This window comes from Falco cherrug, chromosome 5, assembly GCF_023634085.1.
Source record: "Falco cherrug isolate bFalChe1 chromosome 5, bFalChe1.pri, whole genome shotgun sequence".
NCBI classification, from domain to species: domain Eukaryota; kingdom Metazoa; phylum Chordata; class Aves; order Falconiformes; family Falconidae; genus Falco; species Falco cherrug.
This window is the reverse complement of record NC_073701.1, coordinates 37,743,432-37,761,400: the sequence shown is the minus strand read 5'-3', so window position 1 is coordinate 37,761,400 and position 17,969 is coordinate 37,743,432. Positions and strand designations below refer to the sequence as shown.

Here is a 17,969-nt window from a genome sequence, read left to right as displayed (position 1 = left end):
TTGGGAACTGCTTACATCGGACCCAGACTGAGGGATCTCCAGGCCTTCACGTTCAAAAAGAGGTGGGCTATCAGGTAGCCAGTTTTCTTGCAATGGAAAAATACAAGACAGAGGATCAGGGATTAGAAAACGTCAGATTCCTCCTGGACCGTGACTGTTTTCCAAACTGGGTGATGAAGAGGGATAATTTAATACAACTCCTGTCTTTTTCCAGTCCCCAACCCTGTACACCCTTAACATGCATACACACAGAACAAAAAAAGAACTTTAAAAGTTCTTAGGAAACTCACCTATGTAGGCTGCTTTTGTAGTCAATAGTGATTAGCTTCTCCAAAGGGCAAGCTGGAGCATATCCACTGGGCTCCTGCTCTACACTGCCCTTCAAAGGGCCCCCGCTTTCTCTACTGACTCCCTGGAGATCCTCTGGAAAGAAGTCTCCCACAGCTAGTGTTATATTCTGGAAAAACTCCCCTCTCCATTTAAACATCAAACGTCTCACCAAGCTTCTAAAAGCAAATGTAAAATAAATAATGAGGGGGGATATACAAAGGGATACAAACTGCAGGAATGAAAATCCCAAGTATTTTAAAGATCTTGAGACAACTTTAAAGAGCTACCTGCACATTATAAAAAATTATAAAAATTTTCATTGAAGCAGTAACTCTGGTTTCCTGTCTCAGAGCCTCTGAGGTTCTCATCCCTCATCCTTTGTTCAAGAGCATTTGCGTGAGGATCAGGTCTTTGTTCCCTGGGAATTCACCTCCTCCTGTCACTTTTTCTTCCACCTGGAGTCAGCACTGGAGCTGGATGCTAAATGAAACATTTTGTTGTCACTGGGAAACACAAATGCATCCAAAGCAGAACAAGAACAAATCTACACTGCCTGATTTGGAGGGAGAATTGGGTCCAGTCTCCTGTATCTCAGAGGACTCCACAGTCTCTGGGCTATGGAGCCTACTTCTCCGTTTCTTTCCTGCTGAAGTCATTTCCCTTTGGATAAGTAATTACTTATCTATCGGGCCAAAGAAACAAACTACCTCCACAGCCCAGTCGTTAAGAGTATTCTCTCTCCAGCACAATGAATAGGCATTTATATAAATTAGAACAGCTCCAACTGGAAAAGCTCCAACTGAGAAAGCATTACTGCAGAGACCCAGTAGTCTGGGCCCTCTTGTTGGCTAGGACAACTCTGGGGACAAGTCCTCACTCCAAAGTATACAGAATAGAAATGCATTACCCAAAACCCAGTTACTTTTCTGCTTACCAGGCTGCTAGCTATTCTGGGCTTTTCTCTGCTTTTTCATGAAAACACATCAAATGTTCTAATTAATTTCAGTGCAGAACTAGCAAAATCTATGACATGGGGGGTGGGGGGCGTAAACCCTCCGTTACAAACCTCCCCTGTCAAAAACCTTGATCGCCATCTCTAATGTCAAAAGCTGAAGTTGGGGATCTCTCCAACAAACTGTGAACAGGGAACATTATTTCATCTCACTGTCCTAACAAAAACAAAAAAACAAAAAAAAAAGTTTAAGACTATTAGGGTGAGGTATGTCATTAACCAACACTCACCTCCTACTGTGTATCTCCTGGTTTCTGAAATTTATTACTCCCTCCAGTAAAAGAAAAACCCCAGCATTGCACAGAAAGGGTTGCTCATGTAAGATACCCGCTGTAGGTATCCAGCTTCTGCTTCAGAGAGTGACAAGGCACAGGCATTCAGCTCCTGCAAAGTTCTCAGAGCCCTGAAGTTCAGAGCGCCTTTTAGCCCCTTTGCTCCCCATTGAAATGGTACAAATTAAAAGTGGATAAAGCAGCATCTTTACAGCTCTCTCTGAATCCCTGGCTTGAAAGTTTGTGAACTTTCAAACCAGGAATTCAAAGTGAGCTTTCTGTAAGAGTCACTGTATCTTTCAAGGCAGCCATCCCACAGTTATCCTGTTTTTCTAATCTACTTAGTTTTTATCCGCTCCTGTTTAGAGCACAGGCCCCCCCATCACATAATGAAACAATTGCAATGTCTTTTCTGAGATTCCATTTATGCTTTTGTGGCATTTACTTTGTTACTACCAGATGGAGTCTTAAAAGCTTCCTCCCAGAATACTCAAATATGTGGTACCTCAGACCACATCCAAGCTGCTTTTGTATTTTGACTTTCAACATTTCAGGGCACTATCTTTACAATTTTAATTATATATAATATTCACCTTTTCAGTAATAAATTAGAGGGTGATTTCAAGTTGCATCAAAAACGTGGAGAGCTGTAGAGGAAAGACTGTGAGAACAGATTATGTCATTCTGTCGTTTTCATTAGATTCTCCCTTGGGGATTGTCAGCTGCTGATGTTTCAGCTTGCCTCCGCTGAAACACGTCTGACATGAGGGAATCTCCCCTGAGATACTTAGGCCACTGACTAAAGCAGCCAGCAATAACAGAGAACTATAGAAGTGGATAGAGAGGGATGCAGGGATATGCAGAGCTCTCCCGCACGTTTGCCACACAAGCCTATGCCTACGTGCAAGTAGCTGCAAGCTAGTGCGTTGTGTGCTTCCTCTACCACAATGCACTTCAAATGCATTTCTCAGCAGAGTCCCGTGACAGAAATACCCCAGCAATCCAGTCATGTGCAATTAATTAACATCCCATTTTACCTGGCACAAAGAGATGCACAGCAGCGAGCCTTTTGCCATCCTCTTCCTGGAGCAGCTGGCAACATCCCTACACCTTTCCGTACGGCAGTGGAGCCATTCTTCTCACTGCACAGGCTTCAAAACCACCTGCCCCCAGATGCTGTGCAGATTTAGAATTGCCCTTGGAAGCAGAGCCAGTTTTAGGCTTCTAGCAGATCTTCTGCAATTCATTTCAAGACAGTATTCATTTAGGACCTTCATCTTTCACATTGCAAACACCCGCTGTGTATCTCCAGGACCTCATTCCCAGCTGGGGATGCTGGAATAGCAAAAGTCCCTTGTGACAGAGGAAAACCACAGTCCCTCATTATGACAGACTACAACCTCTCACCTACCCGTATCCCCCTGTGTCCCATTCATAGCACACAGCCAGAGGCAATGCACCCCCACTGCTATCTTCAGCTATCATTAGGCTATTATGCCTATCACCTGAAAACAATTTTCTGTTCATTAGGCAATCAGCTGTGATGTAGGACATGGCATTTGTGCTAGTAAATTATCAGTGGGTTCATGACACCAAATATTATCTGTCTCAGCTGGCTCCTAGTAACCATCTCACCTCCCTGTCTGTTTTGAAATGGTGAACTTAATAAGTTTTACATTTGTTTCCTTTTGCAAAATCCCCCAAATTCTTCAGAGATCATACATGCTAGAAACCACATCCACATGAAAGAGTTTTGTATATTAGCTCCTCAACAGTATGTGGCAACCCTAAGAGATTAGGAAAAGAAGTTAAATAAAAATGTTAAATCCAAGTGTAATATGAAAGAGAGATTATCACGTCATTTCCTCCATTTGAATTTGAGTTTGTCTGGACATCTGTATAGAAATTTCCTGACTCTTACAAAAACCACCAGTGGTCAGGATTACATGCTTGTTGCTCTGCTAAAAAATAGTGTAATCCACCAGCAAGGTTGTACCACAGTCCCCACTTCTGCTGCTGCACAGGAGGATATAAACTGACATAGGTTTTAGGCCACACAGCACATTCCCTATGCTGGCCGAACTCACAGTCTCAAAATGGCACTTTCAGCCCCCTCAGACACCAGCAGGGGTATCTCTACAGACTCAGAGTCAATACCTGACTGGTAGGGTCAGAGTCTCTGAACCCATTAAGAGAGCAGCTCACCCAAACCCTAACAGTGCAGAAGAAGCTCCTCCAACTCAAGAGCACAGAGAGATGCAGCTGTGAAGGCTGGCTAGTGAAGCGATGATTCTCAGAAACCACAATGCTCATGGTTCCTCAAACCCCATTTTATCTTCTGGAAGCAGCAAAGGTGAGCAAACAGAAGGCACCTTTAAACTGTAGCTCGTCTTGCAAGACAAAAGAATGACATCATGAAATAGCAAGGTGCTATTTTCACATCATTCAGTATGTGACAATACACATCTGATCCCCTTGCAGTATCAGGTTTTGGCACACTAGCTATTCAGATGCTGTGATAGTGCAAAACCTTGAAAGCAGTGGCTACAGATGGGTGACGCTTCTTAATGACAGGGACATAGAACAGCCCAACATCCCAGGATTCCAGAATGGGGCCTGCAAATGTTAAATCATCATTTGCATGGGACAGGTTTGTAAGTCTCTTCTGCACAAATTTCTATAGTGATGCTCTAGCCGTCCCCCAGGACAGGATGTGCTGTCACAACATACCAGAGGTTTTGAAAACCAGACATCTTTGGGGAGTTCCCCATACACCTAAGCTGTGCCACCAGTCAACACCATCATGTTGACTCTTACAGGTACCACATGAGATTTGGAGCACGTTGGGTGGCAGGGAGGGTTTCCTCCAGTGGGACAGTCAGTGCCTCCCTCCTGCACACACAGCAGATCAATCTCGTTATCTTTCTTCCAAAGTTGTTTGGTTAGGCATGCAAATATCATGATTACTGGAGACAGATTTTATTAGATACACAATACTGAAAGTTCAGCACCTACATCTAGCTTTAAATATCTTCAGTCACAGCCGTTCTGCCACGTTTATCAGGATCTTCTACTGTCACTAAACCATTATTGCAGTAAACATTTAATTTGACGTTCAATCTGTATTCTTTCTGCTTCATCTTAAACTAATTTATTTCCTGATCTGTCCTTGGTGACTAATGAGGATAATTGGCCCCTGTCCTCTTTCTGTAACAGTCTTTTATGTATTTGCAGACAGTTAGGTATCCACCCACAGTTGTCTTTTCTCCAGACTGAGCTTGCCTGGCTCTCCCAACCTTTCTTTGCAGGTCTTGTTTTCTCTGATCTGTGATCATTGTCTTTGTTCACTCCCCCACACTGTCCTCAGTCCTTCCCTCTTTTAGAAGTGCAGCCCCCAAACAGAATGCAGTTATCTAAGCAGGGCTTAATCACTGTAAATAGGTGTTAGATATTTCATTTCACTGTTTTGAACAAAAGAGGATTGCAGACGGAGCTCACACATGGGCTGGACAGCAGGTCCAGTGATAGCTAGAGTGATGGTGATGGTGATAGCTGGAGTGATTAATTTTTTTGATCAGTGGTTCAAATCCAGACCAGGAATGTAGTAAGCAAAAACTGTTCCCATTTCACAACTAGATAGCTACACACAGGCAAGTAGTGCAGGCTGACTGCTTTCTTGAGAAGTAATTTACGAGTCTGGCACATGAAGAGTTAACTGGACATGAGCTCCTACATGCCTCCCATGCCAGAGGTGAGAAGGGGAGTGACAGAATAAAGTCTCAAGGATTAGCCAAGTCAGATAAACTGCTGGCCCCACACCTGTTTTGGTGGATGAGCAATTAGCAGAGACAAGCCACCAAACAGACCATGAAGACCAAATTCCTGGTTTTCCCCTAGAAGTATTTGTTCCCTAGAAATGTTTCAGCACAACCATGCACACCAATATTATTGACACACTGTGTTCTCTGGGAATACAGAAACATCTTCAGTACTCAGAGATGCCTACCTAGCATTTTACCTGAAGCCACTTTCAGTGACTCTCTTTAGTTTTGAACCTTCCTTGTGGATGGGGTTAGAGGTATAGGGAGTCAGTGCTGCAGAGGTCTCAGCTTTGTATCCCTTTCACTTTGAGCCAGTAGCCAGGCTCTCGTTTGTAATTTCTGTTTTTCCCCAGATGCTTGATCAATCCATAGGTGGCCCTGAAACATGGTCTTTGCGTTAGAAAGGGAAGAGAGCCACCCAGCACACTTCACAGTCTGCAAATACCCTCTGTATTAGCAAGTATCAGCTGACAGTCTCAGAACCTGTACCCTTTCCCTCTCCCCTTTTTTAATGGCCCTGAGTACAGAAAAAACAATGTTTGTTCCCTTCCCATTAAGCATATTCACTGTGTGTGTAAAAATTCAAGAAAGATAAGCCAGTCCCTCCTCCTGCCCAGAGCCAGCATTCTCTTCTGCTTCTAAGAAAACACTAAACAAAAAGCAGCCTTGCCTCAAGAGGTCCAAATTAGCCATGGTTTGAATTGATTTGATCGTAGCATGGTTTGCACACTGCCTAGTGCCACTCATTTTTTTCTAAGCGCATAGAGATATTTTTTTCTCTGCAGTTGACCTCAGGCACATGGAGGTATGCTGCCTAATTCGCACAGATCACCACTGTGCACTTGGTCGACTTTTACACACACCAGTTCACATGCCGATGCACAATCCTAGCTGAGAGCTGGTGGTTTGTGGCTTAAGGAAGCCATGAGCTCTTGAACTATAAAGGGTGGGATCATTTGGATATTTTTTTTCCAACGTGGAGGGTAGCTTTGACACTTAACCCAACTGAGTCAGTCTCCTGGTTCCCAGGCAGTTAACACCATGCCATTAATTTTGCCAGAGAAAGCACCAGTCCATACCTGCCAGGAACCTCCTCTCCTGTCTTCAGATGAACTGACAAGCAAGGTGGATAAGTCAGAGGGATGGTGGAACCCCCTTTGTGGTTGGAGAAACGGTCTTTTTAGTTTGTTATGATGCACTTAGCTGAAGCAGAAACACAACGCTCAGAAGAAGAGACAAGGCAGTGGTAGTGGAAGGGCCATGCTTAGCTTTAAATATCTTATTCTTCTCTGCTTCCCCTTCCACATATTTTAGTGCTGCAATCTTCAAACTGCCATTTCGTCTTATGCAGGGAGGCACCCAGGGCAGTAGCTAGTCCATCTGACTGCGGTGAAGCAACAAAATGAGTAAGTTGATTCACTGTGGTTTAAAGAATTCTTGTGGATGGGTGGGTGGAGGACGGATCAGGGTAATAGCAGATAATTTATCAGCCATGTTTCTCCCAACCACTCCCTGCTTTTCCATCAAGTATAAATATATCTCAAAGAAGGCTAATCACAGAATCACAAGAGAGTCAGGCAGTCCTACAGCCCCAGTGTCAGGCAAAGCGGATACTACCAGCAAGCATCCTGTTGTAGATTAGGCAATCACAATACACGGAGCCATCTCTCTCAAAAAGATCATCTAGTCCATCTCTCCTACAAACTAATCCATTTCTTTGTGATAAATTGCAGCTTAACAAAGAAAAGAAAAAAAAAATTAACAAACCCTCTGCATGTTCTCCAGCTGCAAGATAATTCTCTTTCCTCGCTGCCCACCAAGCCATGCTGATGAGTACAGGCAGAGCTGAGCTGTGGCCTTCCTAAAGGCTGAGAAGATTAAACTTCTAGGGGCCAGCCCTCTGTCTGGACTACCACACAGGCAGGTTTTGTGCATCCTAAGGAGCAAAAGATGGGAGCGGGGAATGGAGCCCATTGCAGAGACAAGCAGTGCTGTCTGTACAGCACTCCCATCCTCTGCCAGCTTGGGGGAATGAGAAAACAGCACTGGGAATCAAATCTAGACCTCCCACATGGTACTGCAGAGACACCAATTCCTGGTGCCAGCCCAGGCAATGCGAGTCCAGCGTGGGAATCCAAGCACAGCTCCATGCACTAGCGCAGAATGGCTCTGGCACCAGAGATGAGGTCCACCTGCCCTCTTCTAAAACAAGCACAAGAAACAGCCCCAGCTGAGCTTCCATAATACATGAAACACAGAATCAATGCCACCAGCTTTTCCCCCTGTAGGCAAGGGTTTGGGGATGAGGTGGTGGTTCATAGGTTGATAGAGGTTTTATACAGGGGCACTTGGTAATCCAAAGCGAGGACAAAACAAGTCAAAGCCTAAATCATTATATGGGCATGGAGAGTTGGGATTTTTGCCCATCCTCTGTATTTTCCATCTCTCCACGATTTCTTCATGCTCTTGCATGCACAGGTACAATGTAAAACTCGGCCATCAATGCAGGTATCCTGACAACCCTGCCCAGACCAGGATGGCAGGGGGCTGTTACAGACACTTTCCTTTGCCTGGCTATGGTCTCACTGACAAAGGGATCACAAGAGTCACCAGGACTGGCACAGGCTGAGCTGGGCTGGTACAGCAGGTGTGTGTCACTGGATCAGAGCCCAGGGTCCACAGGAACAGGAGAAGCTTTGACCATGCTTCTTTCCTTTTCCCTGCTGAGATCTGCCCCTGTGTACCAAAGGCAGAGCCAGGAGGAAGCTGAAGTGGGTCTCACCACCCCCAGGCTGTTACCGCACTCTGCCCTCAGCCTGCTCCATCCTGTCCCAACCCTCTGAGACTCCCACCCAGGACTGGGAGACAGGCTGGTGTGGTGGGGGAACAGAGGAAAGCAGGGTATGGGGAGGCAGTAAGAGCTGCTGCTCTGGGGTGGCGTGGGTGAGCACTTGAAAACCACCCATACCCACACCTCCCATCTTAGAAAGCACTCTGCCACTCCCTCCAGAGCCGCAGCTGGGGCACACCAAGTGACCCCGCACCAGGATGCTGTGCCCCTGCTTTGCTCTCCAAGGACTTGGGCAGTGGGGAAGCACTGGGGCCCCGTGAGCTGGTGTTGTTGCATATCCAGCCCGCCCTGCCTGCCCAAGGGGCAGCCCAGGGTGGACCAGCTGCCCCCTTGCACTGCTTGCAAGACCTGAGATAGCTGTGCATGATGATGAGGGGGCAATATCAGAGGGCATTTCCTTTTGCCCATGCTGGAGCTGGCAGCGAAGTTGGGGAAAAGTCCCAGGTAAAGGTAGCAGCAAGAGAGACTGGGAGTTAAACGCTTGAGTGATGAGGATGCGGGGCCATGCTCACTGCCCTCATGGCTGAGCATCAAAACCGCAAGACCCCTCCCCAACTCCCATCCACCGTGCTCTGCCTCTGCCCAAACCTGGTGCAGGTCACAGCTGGGAAGGGCCATGGCAGGGATGCGGCACCTGCTTGGGCCTGCTGTGCTGCAGGCCAGGCTGGCAGCTGTGGCAGACACAAGGGCAGGCAGTGCTGGGCACCGCTCCCCAGGGAAGCACACAGTCCAGCCCAGCTGTCGGGGACTGCCACCCTAGCCAGACACCAGAGGCAGCTTCCCCCCTTTCCCTCCGATCTGCCTGCAAAACCCGGGGTGGGGGCAGAGGGGCAGGGACTGAGCCAGGCTTGCCCAGCATCAGCCCTCCTTTCCCCTTGACCTGCATCCCACCCTGGACCCTGCTGGCACACCCACCACCTCCACCCCTGGGGGCTTGTGCTTTTTAGGAGCTCCCACGGGTGAACAGAGCGAGGGGGCTACAATTCCCCACTCCAAGTGGTGCTGGGGTCCCGGCTGGATCTGGGAGCAGCAGGGAGCTGCAGGGCCTAGAGAAATTCCTCCCGAAAACAAGAGAAAGGCTCCCACACGCCCTCCTCCCCGCACAGGTAAACTTTCTACTCCCACTTGCGGAGGCAGCGGGAGGGAAGGAGCACTCTGACAGGGAGGATCCAGGCGCGGATAAACCCTGGGAAGCCTGAGATATTTATAGAAGCACAGCCAGAATATGGCAGGAAAGGTGGCTCTCAACCCCTCGACGGGGAACCGCTCCTGGTTTTTAACAATAGACCGACAAAGCCCCCTCAGAAATGTGGGAAAGAGCCACTGGAAGGATGAAGGTGAGGGAGAGGGTGGGAGAGGCGCGCCCCTGCCGCAGGATGCTCCGGGGGCCTCAAGGGCCGGGGCCCCCGCCGCCGCCGCGATCCTCGGCTCGCCCGGCAGCAGGCTGGGGGCGGCGGCGCCCCCCGCCCCCCTCCTCCTGCTAAGGGGTGAGCCCCTGGCTCTGTACTGCCCTCCCCCGCCCACTGCCAGGCCTCCCGTCGGCTGTAGGGACGAGAGGAAGGGGGAGGTGGGTCGGGGGGGCTCAGGCGCGGGGATGACGGTGAGGATAAGGGTGGGGAGGGTCCGCCCCGGGGGGTGGGGTGTGCGGCAGCTCGCCCCTGCCCCTCTGCCCCCTCTCTCGGCGGGGGGGCACAGCCCCACGCGCGCCGGGCGAAGCGGCGTGGCGGGCACGGGCTGAGGCTTAAAATAACCCCGAGACGTTCAACACCTTGTGCCGGGCGCTGCCGGCGGGGCGCGGCGACCGAGGGCTCCCGCACCCCGCGGCGCTCCGCTCCCTTTGTCTTGCCACCATCTTACGGAAAGACTCACATGTCACGTTACGGTCGGGATGCACCGGTATCTCTCGCGTATCTACAGCCGAGCGGCACGATAGCCATTTTGCATCCCTCCCAAGTGGGCTGGGGAAGGGGCTGCCTGCGTGGGGACGCGGGGTGCAAGGCGCGGGGGTGGGGGGGGTGGGCGGCGGAAAGGGGCCACGATGCCTGCTGACAGCGCCAGGGGGACGGGGATAAATTAAAACCCGTGAAGTTGCCTGAATACAGCGCCTCGTAGGTTCAGGTTAAGTCTCTTGACGTGCTTGGACTTAAAATAGCCCTTTACCTCCACGCAAGCAGGCGCACTGGCCCCGGCGCTGGGCGGGCTCCTGCCGCGGTGCCAGGGGCGGCCCCGGCCCCCCCGGGGCCCCGGCCCCCGCGTTAGGCCGCTCACGATCGAGAGGCCGGCGTGGGTTTTAAGTAATGCACCACTCTTCTCGGCAACAAGCAGGTTTCTACGTACTGCTATTCCTAATGTGCTCTATTTTCACATGAAAGCATGACAAGGAGCCGCTGGACCAGTGAAAATAAAGAGGCAATTTGTGGGTGGATGGATGGATGGATGGATGGATGGATAAGAATTTTCATTTTCATTCCTTTCAAAAGCCGTGTGCCTCCTCCCGTGTTTCCCCCAACCCCACCTCGCCTGCCCACCCCAAAAAAGAATCACAAGAGACTTTCCCCTGGTTCTCAACACAGTAGGTAACTCAAACCATCCCTCTCACATTCTCTTCATGTCCTATTTGATAAACCAAAAGGGAATCAACATGTCTGGTAAAAAATGTTTCTTTTTTTTTTTTTTTTTTTTTTTTTTCGTTCTGTGTCTGCTGCTGAGAGCAGCATCCCCAAATCTTTTGTTCTACTGTGTGTGGTCTTCCCTGGGCAAACCCATGTACCAAAATGAGCTGCCAGCAAAATCACAGAAACAGGAATTTCCCTACCTTGGTTAGTAGAAGCAGAACCTCTAGACGGACAGATCAAGGGAGAGAGCATGTTGGGAATGTCCAGTCTCCTCTTCTTGCTTGCATATCCACATAAGAAGAATAAGGGTCGGGGGGCAAATGCAGGGGAATGAGTTGAAAGAAAATCCTATTTGGCTTTAAAAAAAAATTAGAGGATTCTTTGTGGCAATCTTGCGTCTTGAAGTGGTGCAAATTCAAAAGCTGGAGAGAATCACTTCAGAGGATATTCAGCGCGAGAGGTGAGGATCATCAAATGCAGGTTCCAGAGTAAGCATTCCTTTTGCCTTTTTAATGATTATTCTTATAATTATTTTTTTTCTTTTTTTTTTCCCTGGAGCCCTAGTGGAGGAGGTTGTGTTTAAAGCAACTGGAGGTCGGTGCCGTTCTTCTGTGAAGCATGATTATCCTCAAAGCGTCCCCTTCCTGAAGGGAAAAATAAGCATCAATTTTGTATTAGAGGGGTCTGAAGGGGATAAAAACCGCTCCCCAACAAAGACATTAATATATTGAGAAAAAAGGGAGGCAAAACGCATTTCCTAACAGTGCACACAAGCGGAATAATAATTAAAAAAATTAAAAAAAAACAAACAGCTGGCACGAGTCTATAAATAATTCAGATACGGGCTGACTACACCATTCCCGGGATAGGCATGCATACGAGACGGGAAAGCGGGCGCGATGTGAATCGCGGAGAGAAAGCGAGCCCCCCCCCCCGCCGCGGCCCCCTCCCCACGCACGCACAGCATTTCGCCCACCCCCGGGCCCAGCCCCCGGAGGGCTGGCGAGGGCCGTGCCCACCCCTCTGCAGTGCTGCCGGCACCGCTGCCCGCCCCGTGCGGCTCAATGGGCAGCGTGGGGCGCGCTCCGCGCAGCCGGGCGCACACACACGCACACGCACTGACACGGGGGGGGCTCTCTCACCTGCGACGTGGCCGCTTTGCGCTCCCCTCCCCGCCCCCCATCGCCCCCGGGAACGCAACCCTTGGCTCTCTGGGGTTTGGGTTGGGCTCTTTTTTTTTCCTAGGGGTGGATTCACAGCTGGGGGTCGCCCCCCCCCCGCCCCCACCTCCAGCACACGCGGACAGGGTTTACAGCTATGCAGGCTTTTATTTAATGAAGTCGCAGGTATTTTTTCTTTTCCCCTCCCATCTCGCACGGAGAACAATTCACACTTACAGCTGTCATAAAATATAGACCCACATACATACCAACAAATCCTGCTTCAAGCACTCGGGCTGCTCTGAGCAGCTACTGCCCCCCTCTCTCCCTGCAAGGCTGATCCACCTCAGACATGCTCAACTTCTTCAGTCTCTTCTCTGATACTGCCAGGGTAGGAGATACGGGGAGGGGGAAGCGTTCAGAGCATCACCCTAAAAACACATTAAAAAAAAATCCTCTGCATTATAAAAGCTCCGGGAATGCTTCCCGGAGGTGGAGAAAGCACGGGAAGGTGAATTAATAAAGCAGCTTAATGATTAATAATAATGAAATATAGACGCGGAAAATGGTGGGAGGGGGGAAAGCAGGGCTCGGTGGTGGTGGGGAGGGGTGTGCGAGCGAGCAGCGGGGAAAACGCGGGGAGAGGCGGAGGAGGAGGAGGAGAGACCGCGCAGGGAACGGGAGATCAACCCCTCCCCGATGCCGGAGGGGCAGGTCTCACTCAGCCTCCGACGCCCGGCGGGGGCGAAGGGGGAGCCCGTGCCCGGGCGCAGAGCCGCGGGCAGCACCGGTGCCCGCTGCCTGGCCGGCTCCGAGCCGCAGCCGCCGCCGGGGCCAGCACCGCGCAGCTCCGCGGGCAGCGCCCGGGGCTCCGGCGGTCCGGTCCCCCAGGACCGCGACCCGCGTGGTTGGAAGCGATGGAGAGAAGTAACGCTTGGAAAAAAAAATTAACAATAACCATAAAATAGTAATAATAAGAAGAAAGGAACAGGCGCCCAGCCAGCAGGCAGGCAGCAGAATTGGATCTGCAGAAAAGAAAGGAGCGAGAGCAGAGATACTGCTAATATCTAAATTGGATACTCCACAATTAAGTCCGGTGCTTTAATTGCTATTCTCAGAGCCCCCGGAAGCTAAGCAATGTGAAATCAGCCTGAACAGAAAGCGTTTGCACACTCCTCCCTGCCCACAGGCATCTGCACCCTTGCTATCCAGATTGCTCTCAGTGTTGCCCCTGGCAGTGGTCATAGATCCATCCATCCTGTGGTCACAGATCCATCCCTGTCCTCTCCCATGTCTGGGTTTAGCTCTGGGTGGCCTGAGCAGAGCAGAGCGTGCCCAACCTGCCCCCCTTCCCCCCACCTCCCCGCCCCGCAGCCCTGCAAAGCAGCCCTAAGGTAAGTCTGCCCCAAACCAAGGCAAGCCAGAGAGGATAACAAGGCAGAGCCCCTCCAAGTGAACATGCCAAGTGCACCCTTCAGGATATGTAGTCACTCAAGGGTCACAAACACCCATGCTGCCACTGGCTGGGTCTTGGTAGGTTTGGAAGGACTCAGTCAGGCCCTGGTGACCCCCATGAGACCAAAGCAATGAGGAAAGCCCTCCCCATGCTGCCCTGCCATCTACTCTTGTGCTGCAGGAAATCAGACCCCATGCCCAATGTCATGTGCTCTATTTCCGTGCTGATGAGGGCTGAATCATCCAGCCTTTGCATCCCTCTCACTGAAATCTCCCTCCAAGGAAAACACAGTAGCTTGTACCTACCCAGGAATGCTCTGTGTCCAGGAGCGGAAAGGAAGATACCCCTCAAAAGACAGGCAGGGAGGGCTGGATCCCACATGCTGAAGAGTTGTGTTCCAGCGAGCAGCCAAAGCCCTCAGTGCTGGCCCTTTGATGCAAGTATGTATCTCCAGTGCAAAACTTGGATATGGCCAAGGTTCCTGAGGGAAGAAAGCCTCCTGAAAACACCACAGTAGCTCCAGACTCTCTCGCAACCCCAAGGGTCTGCCAGTTTGTATCTCAGAATCCATCCGCATGGTACAAACAGGGTTTGCGGGTTGGTAGGGGAGGTTATGGATGGCAACGTGACTGTAGCATCACATGCATGTATCAGTATGTCATGTGAAGCCTGAATGAATTTCTGTGTCCATGTACGGTGGGTGTACAATGGTATTTCTCATGTAGCTGCAGTGACCATAAGCAGTACCAATCTGTGCTTGAGCTCCTTGCCAAAAGCAGACACCAAGATTTTAATTTCGAAAGCCAGGATCTTCCTGAGGGTACTGGTAAGGTCTGTTCTGCTAGAAAGATTTTCCTAACATTTTTAGGCATGCTTAAAAAAAGTGACTGTGATCTTTTTCATTCTAATTTCAGTAAAAATGGAAGACATATTAGCCAAAGCCTGAAGTAATCTGAAATTATCTCAGAACAGTTGGAGGAAAGAAATGTAGAGTGATACTTACATACAGAAGTTGCTAATAGCTGAAGAGATTAGTCATTTGACTTTCCCATTCCTTTCACTGATAATAGAGATACAAGAATAGCAGATAGGATTTGGCCAAGGGATGTTTCTCCTTGCAAGAAGGGATAAACTACGACTATGCAGGTCCTCCTGCATTCTTCTGGATGAAACAAGTGAAGGAGCTTGAAAAAAAAGACGAAATGGTTTTCATGCAGCATATTACTTAGAAACAAAAAATGGGGAATTAAGAAGTATCTTAGGAACAATTTCTGAAAAGGGGCCTATCAATCAGAAAAGAACAGCTGCAATTATTTAAAGCAAGTCAGCAATATTTAAGGTTATCATTTGCTGTGACCTTAAGACAAAGGAATTCATCAGCCACAGGTTTTCTTTCTAAAACTATACAACTCCACAATTCCACAGTACTTGGCAACCTGTGTTATTGGCTCGCTTTTAAGGATAAGGCTAGTTGCTTTTCTACTTAAGAGATGTATATGTATACATTTTACATAAACAAATGTATATTTATAATTCTGTCTTAAATTTAAGTCATAAGGGCCAGGGCTCCTTTAGTGATAAAGGGCCTGAGTGTCCCGTTTGATACCTTTGGCAGAGAAAGGTAGTCCATTCTCTCTGACCAAAGAAATCAGGCTCAATCACAAGTTTGAAATTGGCCACACAAAAATGCCAGTTTCTTCAGAATTATCTTCTTGAGATTCTGAATAGCATCTAACCCCCAAATTACTTTTACATTAAGATGTAATATGTATTGTAAAAATGGGTGTGGAGGTAAGCTCCAAATAAAAATTGTTGCAAAATCTGCAGCAGCATAGTACTATGACAGGGTTTACTCTCACTAGCTGGGGTTGGCTTTTATTTCTCCTGCAATCAACTAAGATGAATGAACTGCATAAAATGAAACAAATAGCATCTCTGACGGGAAATTGGTTTTTCAAACATCTCTTCAATTCAAAAACACTTAAATGTTATTTGTAAGACAAATTGAGGGATTTATTTTAAATGTGTTCATGCTTACTATAAATTAAGGGCCATATTATTCTTGTCCTGCCTAAGATAAAAGAATGTGGATGAAAGTTCTTATATCAAAAGCAACCAGAGCTGGATGTGGCAGCGACAGTGTTGAAGAGGATGCAGAGCAGTAGAGCCATTCTGCCACCACAGAACACCATCTGCCAGCACTGACAGGGACTGAAGACCCTACAGTATCTTTAACCCTTAGTAAATGCCCTACTGACTTCATAGAATCAGAGCCCACTTCCAGTGCAGTATGTCCCAGGGTCTGCAGCTTAAAGGGAAAAGACTGGCAATTCATAGGTCATCTGCACAAGCACAGATGCAGTTGCATCAGTGTAAGAAAAGCCATGTCTATGAAGAGCAATTCCTTATAATCAATTAAATGGATTAATTGCTCTGGATAATTCACACCATAAAAATGTTTTTCATAACAGCATTCCTTTGGGTGTTTGCATATGGGCTGCAGAGCATAGTAACCAAGTCTCTAGTTGCTTTTGTACAGTGCTCTGTGCCCTGTTCCACTCAACCAACCTGATTATAATGTGGCCAAATACCTCTATGCCCATGTCATAGGTCTTTTCAACTATCAGAGACACTGTTGGAAGTCCTGGTGTTCAAGTACTAGGTCTATGACATTTTTAGAAGATCACTATAACATTGGCCACACAGGTCCACAAGCAAGGATGCCACGTCTTGTTGTATAAAGAACAGCATGAAGAAATCTTATCAGATAATTAAGAAGAAAGCAGAGAAATAAGCACACAAATCTGATGGTGTCACAACCACCTGGCTGAAGGGCTCAGCTGAACTTTGGCATGAAACCTTTTATCCTTTCTTTTGCATGTGGCTCAGGACAAAGATACTAAAGCACAACTGAGCCAGAAGCCACTGGAGGGGGGGTTCTAGTCAGTCTCTTGCAAAGACACCTGGACACAAGGACACCACTCACTTTGCTGTCTTGGAGGACACTCATCCTGCCAGCAGCCCTGCAGAAAAGAATCGTGAGCACTGTTGCATTTGCTTTGAAGTGAAATACACGTTCTCTCAGCTGTCATGCCAGGACACTTAGCTGAGCCCTCATCATTGTACACGGCAACAATTGCAGCATCCCCTACTGTCTCTGCTGTGGTCAGTCTGTCCCCAGAAATCTTAAACAACTAACAAACTGGGGGTTTGTCATGCAGAATAAAAAAAAGTGTGAAGTAGATTAAAGTAGAAATAGCTTTCTCCGTGTCTTTATAGACTTGCTTTATTCTTTTGAGTATGGAATGTCAGGTTCACTGAAATTGGTTTTCCTAGATGGTCATTTATATATGAAATACATACACATTAAACTAAGAAACTCTGGAGTTCTTCCTTTCAAATGGAAATGTGTTATTTTTAAACTGCAAAAGCACAGACAAGATTTCAAACTGACACTGTCACTTTTTTAAGATGATATATGGCTCCTCTACCTAAAGCACACCCAGACTGAAGAACTCCGCAGTCAAAAGCCACTGCATTTGATAATAAATAGCAATTATTATCAGATACTGTATTGTATATCAGCAAAGCATGGTACAAATGTTAGCTGTATATGCCATCCCTTCTCACATGCCATTCAGAAGCATGAAGGAAAGGTCCAGGCACTGCCTTGCACCACGCTGAGAAAGAAGCCTTTCTCCTCCACCTCTGGGGTGCAAGAGTATTCCAGTGGCTGCAGATTTTGTCCCACCTCGCTGGTCTTAACAAGGCATGGTTTCTTGACACACTTGAATGAATGGGAAACCATAGCCCTCCAGGCGGTTAACTCCTTCTTGTTCCAACCCTAATGAGACAAACAGATTATCTGGGTTTTTTTCTAAAATCAACTTTCTGCTTGATGAAAACTTTATTGGTTCTCTCCAGATTTACAGTGATGACACTCTTCTCTTTGCTGAAGGAGCTGCAAAATGGATTAGGCAGATTGCCTTCATGGTTTAAAGGAAACTGGAAACCCGTTTTCAGTAAGAGATAAGGTGTAGCTTTTGCCAGCTTATCGTGATGAAAAGCTAAAAAAGAGTCTTCAAGAAAGTGTCTGCATTCACCTATTCTCCATGCAGGGCATACAGCAGCCAGGAAAATCACCCTTATGTCTGAAAGCTGTCTTCAATGTTCTAGCAGAGGATCCATCAGACCATTCAAAACTAAATTAAAATCCCAAGGAGGAATAGGGGATTTAATTCTAGGATTAAGCTTTGAAGTTGCTCCCAGGAAATAAATTATTATTGGATGAGAACCAACACACCAATTATCTAGTTTACTGCTCATGCTACTGAGAGCTGCTACATACACCCTCAGGGATCGGATACCATAGCTCTACCTAGCCAGTCTCATCTTAAACACAATATCCACAGAAAGGTGTAAGCTCAGCTAGTTGCATTCCAAGAAACTTAG

General features: G+C 48.0%; 1 protein-coding gene across 1 annotated transcript in view; it reads right to left on the bottom strand.

The window, feature by feature from the left end:
- LOC129736267 (glutamate receptor ionotropic, NMDA 2B-like) overlaps window positions 1–11,787 on the bottom strand; it is an 86,896-nt gene extending 75,109 nt beyond the window's left edge. Inside the window, exon 1 of the mRNA XM_055712684.1 lies at window positions 11,102–11,787. The gene's annotated coding sequence lies outside the window, so the exon portion shown is untranslated. The remainder of the gene's footprint in view (window positions 1–11,101) is intronic.
- Window positions 11,788–17,969: the final 6,182 nt, after the last annotated feature.